Genomic DNA, 23,295 nt, shown 5'->3' with positions numbered 1-23,295 from the left:
ATTGACTGTAGAGGAACTCCTTGGCTTTTATTGTGCGTCTCTCATCTGTTGCTAGGATATCTTTATCTTTCCTTTGTCTATTCACCATTTTTTCTTGAGCTAAGAATCTTGTCCTAACACAATACCTATTTAGTATGCCTCTACTTCACTTAAAAAATCTACTGATGTGATTATAGGTGCACTGAGACTTGATTCTCACAGAGCTTTAGTTCAGTGAAATGAACTGTTCTTGAGATCAGGGTGGATAAAAATCTATTAAAAAATAAAAATTGGATTTTTTTAGTGGACTTTCAAAATACAAGTTTATTTTTTAAAAAATAAATGTATTTAAAATTAAATTTGAAATTGACAATCAATGTTAAGGCCAAAAATTATTATAATATATTAAAATCATTTAAATTAAATACAAAAAATAATAATAAGCAATACATGTTTATTGCTAACTTTTAAAGAAAGTCAGACTACTGATACGGTGGAAATCTCTGGGTAAGAATCTGGAACCAGAGTTTGGGGAAGTGCTGAGCTAGCTTTGAACACCAGTAGCCTCTTCTGTAGGTGCAGAAAGAATTTTTTTTTTATTTCAATTTATTCAACTAGATCGGTTCAATTACTATTTCATTAAAAGTTAAGAAACAATTGGGAGCTGAAAAAGCTGGAAATCTTGTTTTCCTTTTCCAATCTATGAATAAAAAGTTGTAGGTATGAGAGGGGTGAGATCTACTAGAGCTAAAGTCTACTAGAGCTAAAGTCTGGCACCATGAAGGACATGGTGGCCAGAAACAAATGAGTTCAGTTCACTAATTACAGATAATACTGCCTTTGTATAAAAAATAATCATTTTAAATGCAAAACATGTTTTGATAAACTTTCTGATGAACTTTTTTTTTAAGGTATCCAGCACTTTTAAGGTAGCTTTATCTCATTAAAAAAATAAAACGCTGTTTTTGTGCATTTTTTTCATTTAATCTGAATTTCCATCCAAATACAGCTTGACACAAATAACAAATAAAATTACTTATCTAGTAAATAAGAAATGCATCATTCTTCTTCGAGTCATTGCTCATATCGATTCCAATTAGGTGTGCGTGCGCAGTCGTTAGAAAGTTTTTCCCCTAGCAACTCCCGTTGGGTTGACTGTGGAGCCCCCTGGAGTGGCGCCTTCATAGTGCTCAATATATGACCCTGCCGACCCGGTACCTCCTCAGTTCCTTCTTACTGCCAATGATGGTCATTGGAACTGTGGTGTCTTGCTTTGCAAACTATCCAAGTTTCCCTAGCATTGATTGTTTGTTCTTTGTATTTCTTAGTTAGTTCTTAGTTGTTATAGTTAAGTTAGTTAGCTGTTGGGCTGGCAGGTTTACCCTCCACCCTGACTGTGTTTCCTTGGGGGGCTTAAATGCCCAAGTCCCAGGAGTTCAAGCCCTGAAAGTCCTGCAACAAACCTATGCCAATGGGTGACCCCCACAACGCTTGTTTAAAGTGTCTGGGGGAGGCTCCCCAGGCAGACAAGTGCAGGATTTGTAAAGGGTTTCGCCCCAGAACAAAAACGGAGTGAGACTTTTGCCTCAAGCAGCTCCTTATGGAGGCAGCACTCAGACCACAATCTCCAGCAGTGCGGCAAGACCCGGTACCAAGCTCATTGGTCCGCAGTGTCCTGGCGACAGTGGTGGAAGCAGCACTGCAGAAAGACTCTGGCAGAGACCCACAGCACCGCTGCTCCCCGGTGCTGAAACCGGCAGGATCGAGCTGGCACTGCTCCCACTCCCCAGCGCAGAAGCAGCACTGGAAGCAAGAGAGAAGTGGATCTCCGTTCCAGAGACCCAACTCTCTGGAGCCGGCCAATGGGGCGCGTCCCAGAGAGGAGCACCCAGTGCCAAAGTCTGTGGCGATGGCACCGTTGACTTTGTCCCCACAAGTTGAACTCCCCTGCCCAGGTCATCGAGGAGGTGGAATTGCTATCCACCCTGGACGCCTTTGAGGCTGCGACGGACTTCACCGCCATGACAGCACCGAGGACACCCATCCTTTGCGCCGAGCCTCTGGTACCACATTGTGTGGCACTGTCTCGAGGCAAACCAGCGATGCTCTGTCCCTCGGCACTGCTGATGGAATCACGGCGCCGCTCGCAGTCCCGGTGCTGGTCGTACTTGCGGCACTGCTGCAGGTCACACCAGCACTCCTGCTTGCGACATTGATCCTCACGTTGACCCCTGTCGCGTAGCAGGTCCTGCTCCCGACACCGGTCCAGGCACCGATGAGCGACCCCCTGCAGCTCCAGATCACGGCACCTCTTTCCAGCCTCGTGGCACCATTCCCCAGCGCAGCGCCACTCACCAGACCAGCTCCATAGCGGTCCCGATCCCCATCCTCACACTCAGAGATGGGGTCTAGATACTCGGAGTGGGGCCAGCACCGGTCAGGCCGTGGAAGGCCTGAGGTGGGGGCAGGGCTGTGGCCTGTGCAGTGGCAGGGACCAGCGCAGTGGCCATTTTGGACTCCGTGGATGTACTACCAGGCACAGGGTACCCAATCTGAAGGTTCCTAGTCAGCCACCTCTGAACCACGGGTGCCGGAGCCTTCCGCCAGTTGCCCCACCCCTAGGGGTGCTGAGCAGGTACCATTCCCTCGCCCCCCCAGAACCAACCCCAGTTCCTGAGCCTGATTCAGGTTTGCCTGGCCCAGTCAGCAAGACAGGACAGGAGGTTCCTGGAGAGCAAGAGGGACAGGAGGATCCTGTTCTTCCATTAGCCTCCTTGTCCTCGTCTCTGGACTGCAACCCATAAACAGTCACGCCCACCAGGGCCTCCTTCATAGGGTGGCCTGAAACATGGGTTTGCAGGCCAAGGAGGTGATGGAGTCGGAGGACCTGGTGGTCGACACCCTGGCCCTGGAAGGTCCATCGAGGGTGGCTCTGCCTGTCATCAAGACCATACAGACCAATGCTAAGACCATTTGGCAGATCCTTCCTCTCCCACAAAGGGCATGGAGAGGAAGTACTTTGTCCCATCTATGGGGTACAAATACCTCTTCATTTACCCGCAGCCTTGCTCGTTGGTGGTGGCTGCGGTGAACGAGAAGGAAAGGCAGGGTTAACAAGCCCCAGCACGAAGTCCAAGGACTCCAAGTGCCTGGACTTATTTGGGCGCAAAGTGTACTCTACGAGGGGGTTGCAACTCAGGATTGCTAACCAGCAGGCAATTCTGAGTAGGTACAGCTTCAACTCTTGGAACTTGATGCTTAAGATTAAGGAGCTGGTGCCAGCTGAGTCCAGGGAGGAGTTTGGAGCTATAGTGGAGGAGGGCAAGGTGGTGGCATGGACCTCTTTACAGGCCTCAGTGGATGCTGCGGACTCAACGGCACACACCTTGTCCTCCGGTATTGCCATGAGGCATAGCTCATGGCTACAGGCCTAGGGATTTCCACCTGAGGTTCAACAGACCATGCAGGACTTGCCTGTGATATTATTGACATGAACTGTGACCCCATAGATCAATGTTGCAACCAGGGTCCTATGGTTGCATCAGGTTTTGTACAGAGGAGGTCAAGTGGGGTGTCTATGGAAAGGTTGTAGTTTGCTGATTATGATTATGTATCATTTGTATCATTTTTGAATTTGAAGTTATGAATATTGGCTATGTACTTGTAGCTCAATGTGTTTGATTCTAAGTAGTGAAGCATTTGGTCAGCTTCTTGAGAAAGGACTATTCTCAATAAGTGCCCAATCAAGAAACACTTAACTGACAATGGACTTTGGGAGACGCCAATCCACATCTGAGCTTTCCTGGGAACTTTCAAACTAACATGTAAACAATGGCATCGGCCTGCAAAAAGCTGAATCATTCATGGACATGTGACTTGCCCAGGTGGCTACAAACTCAATCTTGTTGCTGTGACTTTGCACTGAAGAACAAAGGGGTTTCCGCCCACAAGAGAGAGAATATAAAAGGCCCTGGAAGCCTCTCCATTTTGTCTTCAGCTGGCTCAAGAGATGGCTTCTCCACCCCAAAGAGATGCCTGAAAGAAACTGGAACAAAGAACAGTAACTACAGGGGTGTGAGTGATTGCTGGACCCAGACTAGGAAGGAGTCCAGTCTGTGAAATAAGCTTATTGGAACATCTCTGGGGGTGAGATTACACCTGTAATCAGTTTCTTAATGTATCAGAATTAGATTTGTGTGTTTTGTTTTATTTTGCTTGGTAATTTACTTTATTCTGTCTGTTATTACTTGGAACCACTTAAATCCTACTTTTTATACTTAATAAAATCACTTTTTGCTTATTAATTAACCCAGAGTAAGTAATTGATATCTGGGGCAGCAAACAGCTGTGCATATCTCTCTATCAGTGTTATAGAGGGCAGACAATTTGAGATTACCCTGTATAAACTTTATACAGAGTAAAACGAATTTATTTGGGGTTTGGATCCCATTGGGAGCTAGGTGTCTGGGTGCTAGACACAGGAACACTTGCTAAGCCATTTTCAGTTAAGTCTGCAGCTTTGGGGTGCGTGGTTCAGACCCCAGGTCTGTGTTGCAGCAGATTAGCATGTCTGGCTCAACAAGATAGGGTTCTGAAGTCCCAAGCTGGCAGGGAAAACAGGTTCAGAGGTAGTCTCAGCACATCAGGTGACAGTCCCAAAGGGGTCTCTGTGACTGAACCTGTCACATTGCCTTTTGATGGGGCGGATCTGTTCGTGTAGTAGACTGACTCTAGGCTGTATAGCCTAAAAGACTCAAGGGCTGCTATGAAATCCTTGGGTATGCACACTCCAGCAACCCAACGAAAACATTTCAAGCCTCAGCGGCAGCAGCAACACTCCTATCATCCTCGGCCAAGGAAGGATTTTTATAGGAGACCGGGCATTTATGGCAGAAGACAGCCTTCCAACCCCCCTTCTGGACAGGGCCAGGGCCCGATTAAACCATCCTTTGGTTCCAAGCAGGCCTTTTGAAGGGGCACCCGAAGGCGGTGCACCAGCCTCACTTCTGGATCCTTCCATGTTCTTTTTGAATAGTCTGTCCCACTTCTACTATGCTTGGTTCCAAATAACTTCAGACCGCTGGGTCCTCCATACGGTGGAAGTGGGATTTTCTCTCCAGTTCTGCTCCTACCCTCCCTCCCACCTCCCTTCCCCATCCCTCTTCAGGGACCCTTCTAATGAGCAACTCCTTATCCGGGAGGTGCAGGCGCTCCTCGCCATGGGAGCGGTGGAGGAGGTTCCTCAGGAGCTAAGGAGCAAGGGATTCTACTCTCAATACTTCCTAATCCCCAAGGCCAAGGGGGGGTCTCAGACCCATTCTAGATCTGTGTGGACTCAACAATTGCATGGTAAAGTTGAAGGTCTGCATGGTCTCCACGGGCACCATTATTCCCTCCCTGGATCCGGGAGACTGGTACGCTGCCCTTGACATGAAGGACGCATACTTCCATATGGCGATTTGACCTGCACACTGGTGCTTCCCACGCTTTGTGGTCAACCACAAGCATTATCAATTCACAGTCCTATCATTTGGCCTCTCAACAGCCCCCGGAGTGTTCACCAAGTGCATGGCTGCTTTCCTCCGTTAGTGGCAGGTGCAGGTCTAACCCTACCTCAAAGACTGGCTGCTCAGGGGCCACACCAGGGGGCAGGTGCAATCCCAAACCCAATTCATCAGACACACATTCGAGTGACTGGGTCTCCTCCTCAACTTGGGGAAGTCGACCTTGGAACCGACCCAAAGAATACAATTCATTGGGGTGGTGTTAGACTTAATTCAGGCGCGAGCATGTCTGCCAGAGGCCTGATTCCAAGCCATCACAGACATCATTCAGGGCCTCTGGCAATTCCCAACCACAACAGCAAGGGGGTGCTTGATTCTCCTCGGCCACATGGCTGCCTGCACTTACATGATCCGCAGGGCTGGCTCTAGGTTTTTTACTGCCCCAAGCAAAAAAAAAAAAAAAAAAAAACCCACCTCTGAGAGCGGAACTGCCGAAGCAAAAAAAAAACAAAAAACACCTGGAATGCTGCCCCTGGAATTGTGCCGCCTCAAGCACGTGCTTGGTTTGCTGGTTCCTAGAGCCGGTCCTGATGGCCGGCACACCAGACTGAGGCTCAGGCCTCTACAGACATGACTCGCTTCGGCCTACCGCCTGGGATGCAACAGCTTGAATTCAGTGGCCTTGGTGCCAGGCCAGGTCCTGGAGTCCCTTCAATGGTGGCTCAACCCTCGAACAGTGTGCGAAGGTGTCCCCTTCAACAGCCCTCAGCCTTCCTTGTCCCTGGTAAGAGATGCATCGGCTCTGGGATGGGGTGCGCATTTGGGAGACCTCCAAACGCAGAGCTTTTGGTTGCAGGACGAGCTCTCCATCCATATCAACGTCAAGGAGCTGAGGGCGGTGCGACTAGCATGCCAGGTCTTTCAGGCCCAACTACAGGGTCAGTGCGTAGCTGTTCTAATGGACAACACTACTGCCATGTTTTACATCAATAAGCAGGGTGTATCCCGTTCCTCTCCCCTATGTCAGGAAGCCCTCCGGCTGTGGAAGTTCTGCATAGCCTGCTCCATTCACCTGGAAGCATCCTTTCTACCAGGCATTCAGAACACACTGGCAGACCACCTCAGCAGGTCCTTCCGCATGCACGAGTGGTCCATCCAGATGTCATACACCTAGTTTTCAAAAAGTGGGAGTTTCTCCAGGTCGACCTGTTTGCCACCTGCTGCAACAGGAAGTGCCCTATGTTCTGCTCCTTCCAGAGACACAGCTCAGGCTCACTCACGGACACATTCCTGCTACCCTGGGGAGGTCGCTTGCTCTAAGCTTGCTCTGCGCTTTTCCTCTCGTGCACCAGGTCATTCTCAAGGTCTGCAGGGATGGGGCAGAGAGAATTCTGGTGGCTCCAGCGTGGCCTCAACAACATTGATACACCACGCTCTTGGAACTGTTGGTGTATGCCCCAGTCATGTTGCGTTTCTTCCCCGATTTAATCTTTCAGGACCATAGTCGCCTTCATCACTCTGAGCTGCAGTCCCTCCACCTCACGGCTTGGAAGCTTCATAGCTGAACCCCATGGAACTTCTGTGCTCAGAACAAGTAAGGGAGGTCCTCCTCGGCAGCAGGAAGCCCTCCACTAGAGCCACATATCTGGCGAAGTGGAAGAGATTTTCTTGTTCGTGTGAGGTCGTACACCCGCTCTCCAAGTACCTAGACTTCTTATATTGGAGTACCTCCTGCACCTGAAACAACAAGGCCTGGCAGCGTCCTCCATAAGGGTACACCTCGCTGCTATCTTGGCCTTCCAGCCAGGAGTGTCTGGTCGATCTGTCTTCGCCAACCCTATGGTTGGTCACTTCCTCAAGGGTCTGGACCGCCTACATCCCCAGATCAGGCAGCCTGTCCCAGCATGGGATCTTAACCTGGTTCTCTCCAGTGTAATGGGGCCCCCATTCGAACCACGGCGACTTCCTCCCTTCTATATCACTCATGGAAGGTAGCCTTTCTGGTCGCCATACATCTGCAAGGAGGGTGTCTGAGCTAAAGGCCCTTACCTCAGACCCACATTACACGATTTTCCACAGGGATAAGGTGCAACTCAGGCCTCACCCTGCCTTTCTTCCCAAGGTGGTGTCACACTTCCATACCAGTCAGGATATTTTCCTGCCTGACTTTTACCCTAAGCCTCATGCCAGTAGCCGGGAGCAGAGGCTGCACTCCCTCAATGTTCGGCAAGCACTAGCCTTCTACACTGAGTGCAGTAAGCAATTCCAGAAGTTGAACCAGCTGTTCATAGCGGTGGCAGACTGGATGGAAGGACTCCCGGTCTCATCTCAAAGAATATCCTCCTGGACCACGTCATGCATCCACACGTGCTATGAGCTGGCCAAAATACCAGCCCAGGCTCTTATGGCGCATTCCACAAGGATCCAGGCCTCGTCAGTAGCGTTCTTGGCCCAGGTCTTGTTACAAGAAATCTGCAGGGCCACAACTTGGTCCTCGGTACATACGTTCACTTCTCACTACGCCATCATCTGGCATGCCAGATATGATGCAGCTTTGGGCAGAGCGGTGATCCAATCAGTGTTTCCATAACTCCGACCCCACCGCCTGGATAAGTCTTGGGAGCCACCTAATTGGAATCGATATGAGCAATCACTTGAATAAAAAACAGTTACCTTCTCGTAACTGTTGTTCTTTGAGATACGTTGCTCATAGCCATTCCAAACCTGCCTGCCTTCCCCTCTGTCGGAGTAACTGACAAGAAGGAACTAAGGAGGCACCGGGTCGGCAGGGTCATAAATTGAGTACCATGAAGGCACCACTCCAGGGGGCTCCACAGCCAACCCGGTGGGTGCTGCTAGGAGAAAAACTTTCCGACGATTGTGCATGCGGCGCACCCACAGCTAATTGGAATGGATATGAGCAACACATCTCGAAGAACAACAGTTATGAGAAGGTGAGTAAACGTTTTTTCACCATTTTCTTACATTATAAAAATTAAGAATCTGAATAAATATAAGTTAAGATCTAGAAGTGCTTAAATAAATGTGTTTACACATAGTTTAAGAACATAAGAACGGTCATACTGGGTCAGACAAAATGTCCATCTAGCTTAGTATCCTGTCTTCTGGCACTAGCCAATGCAAGGTGCTTCAGAGGAACAGAACAGGTTATCATCAAGTGTCGCCCATTCCCAGATTCTGACAGAGGCTAGGGACAGCAGCCCTGCCCATCCTGGCTAATAGCCATTGATGGCCCTATCCTCCATTCATTTATCTAGGTCTTTTTTGAATCCTGTTATTGTCTTGGCCTTCACAACATCCTCTGGCAAAGAGTTCCTCAGGTTGACTGTGCGTTGTATAAATAAATACTTCCTTTTGTTTGTTTTAAACTTGCTGACTGTTAATTTCATTTGGTGACCTTTTGTTCTTGTGTTATCAGAAGGAGAAAATAACACTTCCTTGTTTACTTTCTCCACACCAGTCATATTCCCCATTAGTTGTCTCTTTTCCAAGCTGAAAAGTCCCAGTGTTATAAATCTCTTCTCACATGGAAGCTGTTCCATACCCCTGATCATTTTTGTTGGCCTTTTCAAGTTCCAATATATCTTTTTTTCAGATGGGGCGACCATGTCTGCACGCAGTATTCAGGATCATAGAATCATAGAATATCAGGGTTGGAAGGGACCTCAGGAGGTCATCTAGTCCAACCCCCTGCTCAAAGCAGGACCAATTCCCAACTAAATCATCCCAGCCAGGGCTTTGTCAAGCCTGACCTTAAAAACCTCTAAGGAAGGAGATTCCAACACCTCCCTAGGTAACCCATTCCAGTGCTTCACCACCCTCCTAGTGAAAAAGTTTTTCCTAATATCCAACCTAAACCTCCCCCACTGCAACTTGAGACCATTACACCTTGTTCTGTCATCTGGTACCACTCAGAACAGTCTTAATCCATCCTCTTTGGAACCCCCTTTCAGGTAGTTGAAAGCAGCTATCAAATCCCCCCATATTCTTGTCTTCTGCAGACTAAACAATCCCAGTTCCCTCAGTCTCTCCTCATAAGTCATGTGCTCCAGCCCCCTAATCATTTTTGTTGCCCTCCGCTGGACTCTTAATTAATGATCTGGAGGATGGTTTCCAATTTTTCCACATCCTTCTTGTAGTGTGGGGCCCAAAACTGGACACACTACTTCAGATGAGGCCTCACCAATGTCGAATAGAGGGGAATGATCACGTCCCTCGATCTGCTGGCAATGCTCTTACTTATACAGCCCAAAATGCCATTAGCCTTCTTGGCAACAAAGGCACACTGTTGACTCATATCCAGCTTCTTGTCCACTGTAACTCCTAGGTCCTTTTCTGCAGAACTGCTTCCTAGCCATTTGGTCCCTATTCTGTAACAGTGAATGGGATTCTTCTGTCCTAAATGCAGGACTCTGCACTTGTCCTTGTTGAACCTCATCCGGTTTCTTTTGGCCCAATCCTCTAATTTGTCTAGGTCCCTCTGTATCCTATCCCTGCCCTCCAGTGTATCTACCACTCCTCCCAGTTTAGTGTCATCTGCAAACTTGCTGAGAGTGCAGTCCACGCCATCCTCCAGATCATTAATGAAGATATTGAAAAAAACCAGCCCCAGGACCGACCCTTGGGGCATTCCGCTTGAAACCGGCTGCTAACTAGACATGGAGCCATTGATCACTACCTGTTGAGCCCAATGATCTAGCCAGCTTTCTGTCCACCTTATAGTCCATTCATCCAGCCCATACTTCTTTAACTTGCAGGCAAGAATACTGTGGGAGACCGTATTAAAAGCTTTGCTAAAGTCAAGGAATAACACATCCACTGATTCTCTCTCATCCACAGACCCAGTTATCTCCTCATAGAAGACAATTAGGTTAGTCGGGCATGACTTGCCCTTGGTGAATCCATGCTGACTGTTCCTGATCACTTTCCTCTCTAAGTGCTTCAGAATTGATTCCTTGAGGACCTGCTTCATGATTTTTCCGGGGACTGAGGTGAGGCTGACTGGCCTGTAGTTCCCCGGATCCTCCTTCTTCCCTTTTTTAAAGATGGGCACTACATTAGCCTTTTTCCAGTCATCTGGGACCTCACCCGATCGCCATGAGTTTTCAAAGATAATGGCCAATGGCTCTGCAATCACATCCGCCAACTCCTTTAGGACCCTCAGATGCAGCGCATCCGGCCCCATGGACTTGTGCTCGTCCAGTTTTTCTAAATAGTCCCAAACCACTTCTTTCTCCACAGAGGACTGGTCACCTGCTCCCCATACTGTGCTGCCCAGTGCAGCAGTCTGGGAGCTGACCTTGTTTGTGAAGACAGAGGCAAAAAAAGCATTGAGTACATTAGCTTTTTCCACATCCTCTGTCACTAGCTTGCCTCCCTCATTCAGTAAGGGGCCCACACTTCCCTTGACTTTCTTTTTGTTGCTAACATACCTGAAGAAACCCTTCTTGTTACTCTTAACATCTCTTGCTAGTTGCAACTCCAAGTGTGATTTGGCCTTCCTGATTTCCCTCCTGCATGCCTGAGCAATATATTTATACTCCTCCCTGGTCATTTGTCCAATGTTCCACTTCTTGTAAGCTTCTTTTTTGCGTTTAAGATCAGCAAGGATTTCACCGTTAAGTCAAAGTCTGCTTTTCTAAAGTCCAGGGTCTGTATTCTGCTGCTCTCCTTTCTTCCTTGTGTCAGGATCCTGAACTCGACCATCTCATGGTCACTGCCTCCCAGGTTCCCATCCATTTTTGCTTCACCTACTAATTCTTCCTGGTTTGTGAGCAGCAGGTCTAGAAGACCTATGACCCTAGTTGTTTCCTCCAGCACTTGCACCAGGAAATTGTCCCCTACACTTCCCAAAAACTTCCTGGATTGTCTGTGCACCGCTGTATTGCTCTCCCAGCAAATATCAGGGTGATCAAAGTCTCCCATGAGAACCAGAGCCTGTGATCTAGTAACTTCTGCTAGTTGCCGGAAGAAAGCCTTATCCACTTCATCCCCCTGGTCTGGTGGTCTATAGCAGACTCCCACCATGACATCATCCTTGGTGCTCACACTTCTAAACGTAATCCAGAGACTCTCCGTTTTTTCTGCAGTTTCATATCGGAGCTCTGAGCAGTCATACTCCTCTCTCACATACAATGCAACTCCCCCACCTTTTCTGTCCTACCTGTCCTTCCTGAACAGTTTATATCCATCCATGACAGTATTCCGGTCATGTGAGTTATCCCACCAAGTCTCTGTTATTCCAATCACATCATAGTTCCTTGACTGTGCAAAGACTTCCAGTCTCCTTGCTTGTTTCCCAAGCTTCTTGCATTTGTGTATAGGCACTTAAGATAACTCGCCAATCGTCTTGCTTTCTCAGTATGAGACAGGAGTCCTCCCCCTTGCGGTCTCCTGCTCGTGCTTCCTGCCAGTATCCCATTTCCCCACTTACCTCAGGGCTTTGGTCTCCTTCTCCCGGTGAACCTAGTTTAAAGCCCTCCTCACTAGGTTAGCCAGCCTGCTTCCAAAGATGCTCTTCCCTCTCTTCGTTAGGTGGAGCCTGTCTCTGCCTAGCACTCCTCCTTCTTGGAGCACCAATCCACAGTCGAAGAATCCAAAGCCTTCTCTCTGACACCACCTGCATAGCCATTTGTTGACTTCCAGAATTCGACGGTCTTTACCCAGGCGTTTTCCCTGCACAGCGAAGATGGACGAGAACACCACTTGCACCTCAAACTCCTTTATCCTTCTTCCCAGAGCCACATAGTCTGCAGTGATCCGCTCAAGGTCATTCTTGGCAGTATCATTGGGGCCCACGTGGAGAAGCAGGAAGGGATAGCAATCCAAGGGCTTGATGGGTCTCGATAGTCTCTCCGTCACATCGTGAATCCTAGCTCCTGGCAAGCAGCAGACCTCTCGGTTTTCCCAGTTGGGGTGGCAGATAGATGACTCAGTCCCCTTGAGGAGGGAGTCCCTGACCACCACCACCCACCTCCAATGTGGGCGTGCCATGGATTTATATAGAGGCAATATTTTCTCTTTTCTAATGATTCCCAACATTCTGTTAGCTTTTTTGACTGCCGCTGCACACTGAGTGGATGTTTTCAGAGAACTATCCATAATGACTCCAAAATCTCTTTCTTGAGTAGTAACAGCTAGTTTAGACCCCATCATTTTTTGAATATAGTTGGGATTATGTTTTCCAATATGCATTAATTGCATTTATCAACACTGAATTTCATCTGCCATTTTGTTGCCCGGTCATCAGTTATGTCAGACTCTTTTGTAACTTTCTGCAGTCTTCTTTGGACTTAATTGTCTTGAGTAGTTTTGTATCATCTGCAAATTTTGCTGTCTTACTGTTTACCCCTTTTTCCAGATCATTTATGAATATATTGAATAGTACTGGTTCCAATACAGACCCCTGGTGGCCACTACTATTTACCTCTCTTATCTGAAAACTGACCATTTATTCCTAACCTTAATTTCCTATCTTTTAACCAGTTACTGATCCATGAGAGGACTTTCCCTCTTATCCCCATGACAGATTGCTTTGCTTAAGAGCCTTTGGTGAGGGACCTTGACAAAGGCTTTCTGAAAATCTTTGTACACTATATCCACTGGATCCCCCTTGTCCACATGCTTGTTGACCCCCTTCAAAGAATTCTAGTAGATTGGTTAGGCATGATTTTTCTTTACAAAAACCATGTTGACTCTTCCCAAACAAATCATGTTCATCTATCAGTCTGCAAATTCTGTTCTTTACTACAGTTGCAACCAGTTTGCCTAGTACTGAAGTTAGGCTTACTGGCCTGTAATTGCTGGGATTGCCTCTGGAGCCTTTTAAAAAAATTGGCATCACGTTAGCTATCCTCCAGTCATCTGGTACAGAAACTGATTTAAATGATAGATTACGTACCACAGTTAGTAGTTATACAATTTCACATTTCAGTTCCTTCAGAACTCTTGGGTGAATACCATCTGGTCCTGGTGACTTCTTACTGTTTTATCAGTTTGTTCCAAAAACCTCCTCTAATGACACCTCAATCCAGGGCCGGTGCAAGGATATTTTGCGCCCTAGGTGAAACTTCCACCTTGCGCCCCGCCTCCCCCCCACACACATCGGTTCATTGAGGGGCATTCCCAACGAGCCTTTATAGACCCCAGGGGCCAGCCGTGCCCAGGGGCTGCTCCCCAGAACAGGTTCCCCCCTCCCTGCGCCCTGAACTCCCCTGGAGGGTGCACAGCCCCCCCGTGAGCCCTCCCCACCCTACCCCACCCCACCCCACCCCGGCGGCCCCCACCCCAAGTCCACTTACTGGCTTTGCCGGGCTTGGGCCGCTGCAGTAGCTTGGCAGGGAGGAGCCGCCTTCCGGAGGCACCTGAGAGCGAGAGCGTCCCACTTGCAACGGCGACGAGCCCCAGCCATGGAGGAGGCAGCGCGGCGCAGGGGGGCAGCAGCCCTGCAAAGGCGGAGGCGCCGTTAGTGGGGAGCAGCTGCGCCCACTGTCCCTCCCGCCCAAGCTGCGGCCAGGCACCCCGCCCCCCCCGCTGGCCTCCCATGCGCCCCCGGCTCTCCCCCTGCCGCGCTCGGGTTCTGCGGCTCTCGGGCATGTGAGCCACTGCCAGGGTGCAGGGCCCTGAGCCTGCTCCGGGAGGGGCAGCGGTGGCTCACATGCCCAGGAGCCGCAGAACCTGAGTGCGGTTAGGGGGAATCCAGGGAGTGCGCCTGCCCGGGCTGCGACCCACCCAGCGCCCTCTCTCCCCGGGGACTCCTGCAGTGGATGCATGCGAGCGGCGGCCCCCGTGTGCCCCTGTCTTTCCCCTGCTGTGCTCGGGCTCTGCGGCTCCCGGGAGTGTGAGCCGCCTCTGCCACTGCCCCTCCTGGAGCAGGCTCAGGGCCCCACGCCCCAGTGGTGGCTCACATGCCCGGGAGCTGCAGAGCCCGAGTGGGGCGAGGGGGGAGCCAGGGGGCGCACGGGGGCCGCCGACCACATGCATCTGCTGCAGCCTGCAAGAGCCCTTTGGAGGGGGTGCACTGGGCAGGAGGGGCAGGGGGCGCAGCTGCTCCTCGATAGCGGTCCTGCCGCCTTTGCAGGGCTGCTGCCCTGCTGGCTCCTCCATGGCTGGGGCTCTCAGCCTCCGCAAGCGATGCTCTGGCTCTCTGGTGCCTCCGGAAGGCGGCTCCTCCCTGCCGAGCCAGGGCACTGCTTTTTTAGGGTTACCATATTTCAACAATCAAAAAAGAGGATGGGGGGGGAGGAGAGCCCCACCTGAGCCCTGCCCCCAACCTCCCCTTCCCCCTCAGAACCTCCAACCCTCCCCCCGCTCCTTGTCCCCTGACTGCCCCCTCCTGAGACCCCCCCCCACCATAACTGCCCCCCTAGGACCCTTCCTGTCCCCTGGTTGCCCCAACCCTTATCCACACTGCCGCCCCCATACAGACCCCCGGGACTCCCATGCCCCAATCAACCACTCCCCCCCAGAACTCCCGACCCATTCAACCATCACCCTGCTCCCTGTCCCCTGACAGACCCCCCCAGAACTCCCAACCCATCCAACCACCCGCTCCCTGACTGCCCCCCGGGACTCCCCTTGCCGATGCCGCTCGAGCTGCTGGCGCCACGTGGAGCCAAACCAAACAGGCTGCCGAGCGCACAGCCCCTCCCCCACAGAGTGCTGGCGACGCGATACTGAGGTGGGGGTGTGGGGGAGGGACTCTGGCTGCTGGAGGCCAATGGGAGTGCCTAAATCAGGCCCAGGCACCCAATCAGCCACGCTGCACTCTGCGTGAGGGGAAGGGAGGGGAAGGAGAAAAAATCCCGGACGCCGCCAACCACTTGGTGCCCTAGGCGACTGCCTAGTTCGCCTAGTGGTTGCACAGGCCCTGCTTCACATTTGAGTTCCTTCAGAACTCTTGGGTGAATACTATCTGGTCCTGGTGACTTCTTACTGTTTTATCAATTTGTTATAAAAACCTCCTCTAATGACACCTCAATCTGTGACAGTTCCTCGGATTTGGAATCTAAAAAGAATGGCTCAGGTTTGGGAATCTCCCTCACATCCTCAGCCATGAAGACCGATGCAAAGAATTCATGTAGTTTCTCCTCAGTGGCCTTGTCTTCCTTGAGTGCTCCTATAGCATCTCGATCGTCCAGTGGCCCCACTGGTTGTATAGCAGACTTCCTGCTTCTGATGTACTTAAAAACATTTTTTGCTATTACTTTTGAGTCTTTGGCTAGCTGTTCTTCAAATTCTTTTTTGGCCTTCCTAATTGTAATTTTATGCTTCACTTGCCAGGGTTTATACTCCTTTCTATTTTCCTCAATAGGACTTAACTTCCACTTTTTAAAGGATGCCTTTTTGCCTCTCACTGCTTCTTTTACTTTGTTGTTTAGTAATGGTGGCACTTTTTTGGTCTTCTTACTGTGTTTTTAAATTTAGGGTATACATTTAAGCTAAGCCTCAATTATGGTGTCTTTAAAGTTTTCATACAGCTTGCAGGGATTTCACTTTTGGCACTGTACCTTTTAATTTCTGATTAACTAACTTCCTCATTTTTGTGTAGTTCCCCTTTCAGAAATTAAATGCTACTGTAGTGGGCTGCTGGGATGTTCTCCCCCTCCCTCCCGCCCCCCGCCAGGGATATTAAATTTTATTTTATTATGATCACTGTTACCAAGTGGTTCAGCTATATTCACCTCTTGGACCAGATCTTGTGCTCCACATAGGACTAAATCAAAAATTGCCTCTCCTTTTGTGCATTCCAGGACTAGATGCTCCAAGAAGCAGTCATTTAAGGTGTCAAGAAACTTTATCTCTGCATCCCATCCTGAGGTAATATGTATCCAGTCAATATGGGGATAGTTGAAATCCCAATTATTATTGAGTTTTTTTAATCTTTATAGCCTCTCTTATCTCCCTGAGCATTGCAGTCACTATCACCATCTTGGTCAACAGTATATTCCTGCTGCTATATTGTTATTATTCAAGCATGGAATTACTATCCATACAAATTGTATGGTACTTCATTTGACTCTACTTCCTTTCATAGATAGTGTCAACCTCCCCCCAACCTCCCACCAACATGACCTGTTCTGACCTTCCGATATATTTTGTACTCTTGTATTATTGTGTCCCATTCATTATCCTCATTCCACCAAGTTTCTGTGATACCTATTATGTCAATATCCTCATTTAATATGAGGCACTCAAGTTCACCCATCTTATTATTTAGATTTCTAGCATTTGTATATAAGCACTTAAAAACTGTCATTTTTTAGCCGTCTGCCATTGTGATATAATTGAATGGGAATCTTTTTCATTTGACTGTTTCTCATCAGATCCTACTTGTATTTTATCATCTTCCATCCTTTCCTCTTTACAAGGACATAGAGAATCTCCATTAATAAATTTTCCCCTAAGGGATGTCTATGTCCAAACCACATGTTCTTCCGCACCTATCGGCTTTCCCCCCAACCCTTAGTTTAAAAACTGCTCTACAACCTTCTTAATTTTAAGTGCCAGTAATCTGGTTCCATTTTGGTTTAGATGGAGCCCATCTTTCTTGTACAGGCTCCCCCTTTCCCAAAAGTTTCCCCAGTTCCTAATAAATCGAAACCCCTCCTTCCTACACCATCATCTCATCCACACACTGAGACCCTGCAGTTCTGCCTAACTGGCCCTGTGCGTGGAACTGGAAGCATTTCATATAATGCTACATGGAGGTCCTGGACTTCTCTCTTACCTAGCAGCCTAAATTTGGCCTGCAGGACCTCTTTCCTATCCTTCCCTATGTCATTAGTACCTACATGTGCCACGACTACCAGCTCTTCCCCAGCTCTACATAAGTCTGTCTAGATGTCTTGAGAGATCTGCAACCTTAGCACCTACCAGGCAAGTCCCCATGCAGTTTTCCCCATCATCGCAAACCCAGCTGTTTCTAATGATCTAATCACCCATTACTATTACCTGTCTCTTCCTAATAACAGGAGTTCCCTTCCGCAGAGAGGTATCCTCAGTGTGAGAGTATACCATGGCATCATCTGAAAGGAAGGTCCAAACTATGGGATTGTTTCCCTCTGCTCCAATTTGATGTTCTCCTTCCCTGAGACTTTCATCTGCCTCAACAGCACAGAAGCTGTATCCTCCAAGTTAGCAAAAAGAACCACCAAATTTAGCATAAAGGCTGTATTTAGTTGCAAATCACCATGTTTCAATGGGCATCAGCTAATGAGAATAAACCTTTCCTTAGACAAATAATAAAAAGTACAAATGGAAAACATTTTAAAATCAATTATTTAAATCAAGGTTTCTGGCTTATTTAAAGAATAATTAAGATCAGTGATTTAAATTGCTTTGATTTAAATCAGTCTACCCAGCTTGAAATTGACTTACGTTACATATTTCTTGTGCATTTCTTTACTTTGCAGGCTGCTCCCCCTTCACCACTTTTTTAGATATCTATAATACAGAAGCAGCACAGCAACTTCAAAAAGTGTTCTAAATGATTTAACTGTTGATACAACTGACTAATGTCTGGTCTGAATTAGATTGGACCGTAGCTATGATGTTTGTGCCACATATTATTGCGGACTGATGGGTTCCAGGGTGAGCACCTGAAGGAACTCCTGCCATAATCCTTGTAAGACTATTCTGAAATCAACATAGCATAAAGGCTACAAAAGGCTGGCATTACAGCTGAGGGTTGTGATTACATTGACACTGTATGTCTCAACATAGATCTTATGTGGTTAGTGTAAAAACTGTGATTGAACACCTTGAAACTCCAGTTACATTTGATACTCTCATGTTGACAAACTGCTTCAAAATATCACTTTCTTTGTGGCCTCAGTACACCACCCTATTCAAGTTTGACACCAGCTCAGGAGACAGGGACTCACCTCTCCCTAAGCACAGGTTTATCTCATGAGGAGCCTATTTCACTCTGAAGACATCCCACTCTGTCCTCAGTGACTGGAAAACCTATGGAGACTCCAGTCACAGTAGCATTGATACTGCCTCAGTCACCTTAGAGCATAACTAGTTGAAGTTTAGTTGATGCTAGACTTCTAGGAGCTCTTGGAATTATGAGTTTACCAAGCGAATTGGAATTGAGAGTTGTGACTTGATCAATCCATGACACACTTGGCTCTGGGGCCTACACACAGACATATGCTAGCATTGCAACTGGAATCAATTCTTGCTCCAGTGGCACTATTCTCTTTTCAGCATGGGCAGCTGTGCAACATTCTGCATCTCCTGTCCAAGAAGAAAGAAAAAGGTGAACATGCAAGACTGCTATCTTGACATCGATACCCAATATCTATCACTTGGCCAAAAGAGGAAGAAAACCAAATTTTCAGCTTTTTCAGCATATATTTATGAAGAATTTTTTTCCAAACTTTTCATTGCTTTTCCTAAAAAAACCCCCCAGAATCTCAAAATTAGTGCACAAGTGTAATGTAGTAGAAGAAATATTTGGACTTAGTAAAGCATTTGACACTGTCTTACATACATCACTTCAAAATTAATTCACATTGGCTTTGAGTGGAACACTGCCTTGTGTATTGAAAAAAGCTGAAGGGCCATAAACAAAGGCTAATGATAACAATGTATCAAGTAGCAAAAAGTTGAGATAGGATGGTACACAACTAGGATTAATGAGATGAAATTGAAAAGGAGAAGAATGAGGCTGAATATTGGAAAAATCTAAATGACAACAAAATAGCCCTGAAATGGTAGAAACTCTCTCACTTGGAATATTTAGAACAGTAGAAAATACTAGAAAATATTCTGTAAAAGAGCATTCTGCATTTGTGGAGAGATGGACTGTAAGATCTAATAAGTCTTTAATAAGTTCCTTCTACGATTGTATGAAAATGTCTAGGGTTATTCCATTTTATTTGGAAACGGTCCATAACTCTGGTATATCTAAAGTAAGTGGACACTGTTCTTCCTCTAGAAAGGTTGGCGCCTCTTGTTTTGATGGATCCTTATTAAGTAGGTGAGAGGGACATCTGGCAACATGAAGCTACAATCCAAGCAATCTGCAAAAGGGCAGAAGTAGTTGGAACACAGGGACACTGCTGACTTTCTGCATGAAAACCTGGTAGAGGCTACAATGGCCAGAGAACAGTGATAGGACATGTGTTTTGGCACCCCTTCTCTTTGATTGTAACATTAAGATGACTGTTTACCAGTCTTCAAAGCTTACACTGTGCATTGGGGACTACTAATCATTATTGCCAAGTATTAGTTGATACACAAAATGATTTCTGAGGTGGAAGAAGGCTCCCTTCCAAACAAATACAAACAAAAAAACCCAAAACAATATTTTTTTAAATCAGTCCATCAGTGAGCTAGTTAGTATGATCTTTAACGTCCATGTTGCAACAATAAGAGCAGCGGTCACTGGGATAGATGTCCGCTGCCAATATCTAGGAATCAATGGGAACGATAACAGAAGCACAAGGGCCTGCTGTGTGATGGCAAAGTTAAAAAAACTAAAGCCACTCTTGTTCCCTAGCATGTGTCATGGAAGGGGGTCTGGTGGGGAAAAACAGGATGCGATCATTTAAGTGCAGGCTGTATCATGATGCATATGCATAGTGGTCTGGATTAAGATTGGATGATCAACCTTAATTCTAGCATTTCAAAACATTTGAGTGCTTGACTTTGCACTTTTACCATGCTCTTATTGTAATTTGTGTGTGTAATGTTTTATTTAGGTGGTGATTAAAAGAAACGGAGAAACACATACGGGAAGAATGCTCTTACCTGGGAAATATCACTATTAATTCAGACTGCTTCCTTTTTGGGTCAATGTAGGCATAGTGTGTATCTACAGAATTCTTGATAGCTGTAGTAGCTGTTTATATATGATGGGATTGCATGTTTTCCCTAAAATGGAGGATTAGCTGATCATGGACATAATTTTAGAAAAAAGCAAGAGAGAGTCCTGTGGCATCTTTAAGACTAACAGATGTATTGGAGCATAAGCCTTTGTGGGTGAATACCCACTTCGTCAGACGCATGTAATGGAAATTTCCAGAGGCAGGTATAAATATGCAGGCAAGAATCAGTCTGGAGATAATGAGGTTAGTTCAATCAGGGAGGGTGAGGTCCTCTGCTAGCAGTTGAGGTATGAACACCAAGGGAGGAGAAACTGCTTTTGTAGTTGGCTAGCCATTCACAGTCTTTGTTTAATCCTGATCTGATGGTGTCAAATTTGCAAATGAACTGAAGCTCAGCAGTTTCTCTTTGGAGTCTGGTCCTGAAGTTTTTTTGCTGTAAGATGGCTACCTTTACATCTGCTATTGTGTGGCTACGGAGGTTGAAGTGTTCTCCTACAGGTTTTTACATAATTTTAGAAGGGATTCAGTGGAGACACAAGTGGATCCTTGAGATTCTGAAGTCAACAGAATTCATGAGAAAAACTACCTGGAGTCCCCACCTTGTTCCTTATTACAACTGGAGTACGTAATAGTCTCTTCTAGACGCAGCTCATTTTAAAGTCTTCGTGTCCCAGACTAAGGTCTGGAACAATGGATGTATCAGAGAGAATTTGTCAGATGGCTACTGTCAACAAGTTGAAAACATTGAGCCTGATGTCTTTAGCACTGTTCATTACTCATGGCATGCCTTTTTATGATGCAGCCTCAGTGGATCCCCAAAAGGCTCAACATATGGCTCCATGTCTAGTTAGCATCTGGTATAAAGTGGAGTGCCCCAAGGGTCGGTCCTGGGGCTGGCTTTGTTCAATATCTTCATTAATGATCTGGAGGATGGCATGGATTGCACCCTCAGCAAGTTTGCAGATAACACTAAACTGGGAGGAGTGGTAGATATGCTGGAAGGTAGGGATAGGATACAGAGGGACCTAGACAAATTAGAGGATTGGGCCAAAAGAAATCTGATGAGGTTCAACAAGGACAAGTGCAGAGTCCTGCACTTAGGACGGAAGAATCCCATGCACTGCTACAGACTAGGGACCGAGTGGCTAGGTAGCAGTTCTGCAGAAAAGGATCTAGGGGTTACAGTGGACAAGAAGCTGGATATGAGTCAACAGTGTGCTCTTGTTGCCAAGAAAGCTAACGGCATATTGGGCTGCATTAGTAGGAACATTGCCAGCAGATCGAGGGACATGATCATTCCCCTCTATTCGACATTGATGAGGCCTCATCTGAAGTAGTGTGTCCAGTTTTGGGCCCCACACTACAAGAAGGATGTGGAAAAATTTTAAAGTGTCCAGCGGAGGGCAACAAAAATGATTAGGGAGCTGGAGCACATGACTTATGAGGAGAGGCTGAGGGATCTGGGATTATTTAGTCTGCAGAAGACAAGAATGAGGGGGGATTTGATAGCTGCTTTCAACTACCTGAAAGGGAGTTCCAAAGAGGATAGATCTAGACTGTTCTCAGGGGTACCAGATGGCAGAACAAGAAGTAATGGTCTCAAGTTGCAGTGAGGGAGGTTTAGGTTGGATATTAGGGGGGAAAAATCACTAAGAGGGTGGTGAAGCACTGGAATGGGTTACCTAGGGAGGTGTTGGAATCTCCTTCCTTAGAGGTTTTTAAGGTCAGGCTTGACAAAGCCCTGGCTGGGATGATTTTGTTGGGGATTGGTTCTGTTTTGAGCAGGGGGTTGGACTAGATGACCTCCTGAGGTCCCTTCCAACCCTGATATTCTATGATTCTATGTGATTTAAAGACAATGGTGATGCTATGGCTTTAGTAGCTGTGTATTCAAAAATGGACTAAACAAGTAATTATGGAAATAACTGCATGTTACCCAGAGTTCTGGAGCATTCATTCCTGCTATCTAGGAGGATCTATGGGATTTAACAGGGGAGACTTTGTGAGGAGGATAGTAAATGTGACTAAGTTCACAATTTAGAATATTTTGGCTCTCTCTGTAGCTTCTACTGACTGTGGAAGGTTGGCTGTTTAAAAAAAAAAATCGGACAGGTCTGGTCAGGACCATAAGACCTTTTGGCTGCAGAATACCTAACTACCCCATCTTTCCAATACTGAAGTAATTATCGGGGCTTAGGCGTGGATAAGTCCTGTGAGGCAGGCTCTCTCTCCAATGATTTTCTTCTGGTCTGAAGCTTCCTCTGAATCCTTCTTGAAAGCCCACCTCTACAAAATAAATAAATAAAAGAGGCAAAAGACAGTAAAGACTGCAGCCATATCATTTCTGTGTGTTTTGTTCAGTATGGCCACTAACTGAGGATTGAAGGAGCCGACCAGTAGACTGAGGGGAATCAAAGCTGACACTCTTACCTGGTTTGAAATATGCTACCTACACTTCCCCTAAGGCTCCTCAAGCCAGCTCTGTGACTGGGAGGTCTGGGTGCTTCCTAAGTCAGAAATCTGGCAGACCTGCCTTCTGTTGTAATGCATGGGCAAGATTAGCCCTGAAGAGCCCTCTCTGGTCAGATTGTTCACAATGAATGATCAAACTCCACACTGAACAAATTGATCTCCCAGTCTTTAGGGTCAGCCTGTGCATATGAAACTTTTTTTTTTTGTATCCTTTCAAGAACCTTTTTCTCTCCTATCAAAACACAGATTTTAAAAAGAGCATACTGCTGTTTCCAGGATCTTTGAAGGAGGGAAAAACTGCACAGTACAAGTGCGTTTGGAGCTGGCCAGAAAGTGCCTCATTTCTCAGCAGTGATTGGTTCTGCTGACTGTAATACTAACAACTGAAAGGAGAGCCCAGATGGCATGAACTGGTCTTTTGAAAGTGAAGAATTTGAAATAGTATTTCTTATCATTTGAGTAATTGTTAGTCATTATAGAAT

The 23,295-nt window shown here is 47.1% G+C and overlaps 2 protein-coding genes across 2 annotated transcripts in view; one reads left to right on the top strand and one right to left on the bottom strand.

Moving 5' to 3' along the window:
- Window positions 1-23,295, bottom strand: part of PPP4R3B (protein phosphatase 4 regulatory subunit 3B) — a 123,974-nt gene that overhangs the window by 10,286 nt on the left and 90,393 nt on the right. The gene's annotated exons all lie outside the window — the stretch shown is intronic.
- CFAP36 (cilia and flagella associated protein 36) overlaps window positions 1-23,295 on the top strand; it is a 133,885-nt gene that overhangs the window by 97,885 nt on the left and 12,705 nt on the right. The window lies entirely within an intron of this gene.

Source organism: Trachemys scripta, chromosome 3, assembly GCF_013100865.1.
Source record: "Trachemys scripta elegans isolate TJP31775 chromosome 3, CAS_Tse_1.0, whole genome shotgun sequence".
Lineage (NCBI taxonomy): Eukaryota > Metazoa > Chordata > Testudines > Emydidae > Trachemys > Trachemys scripta.
This window is presented reverse-complemented; position numbering and strand designations above follow the sequence as displayed.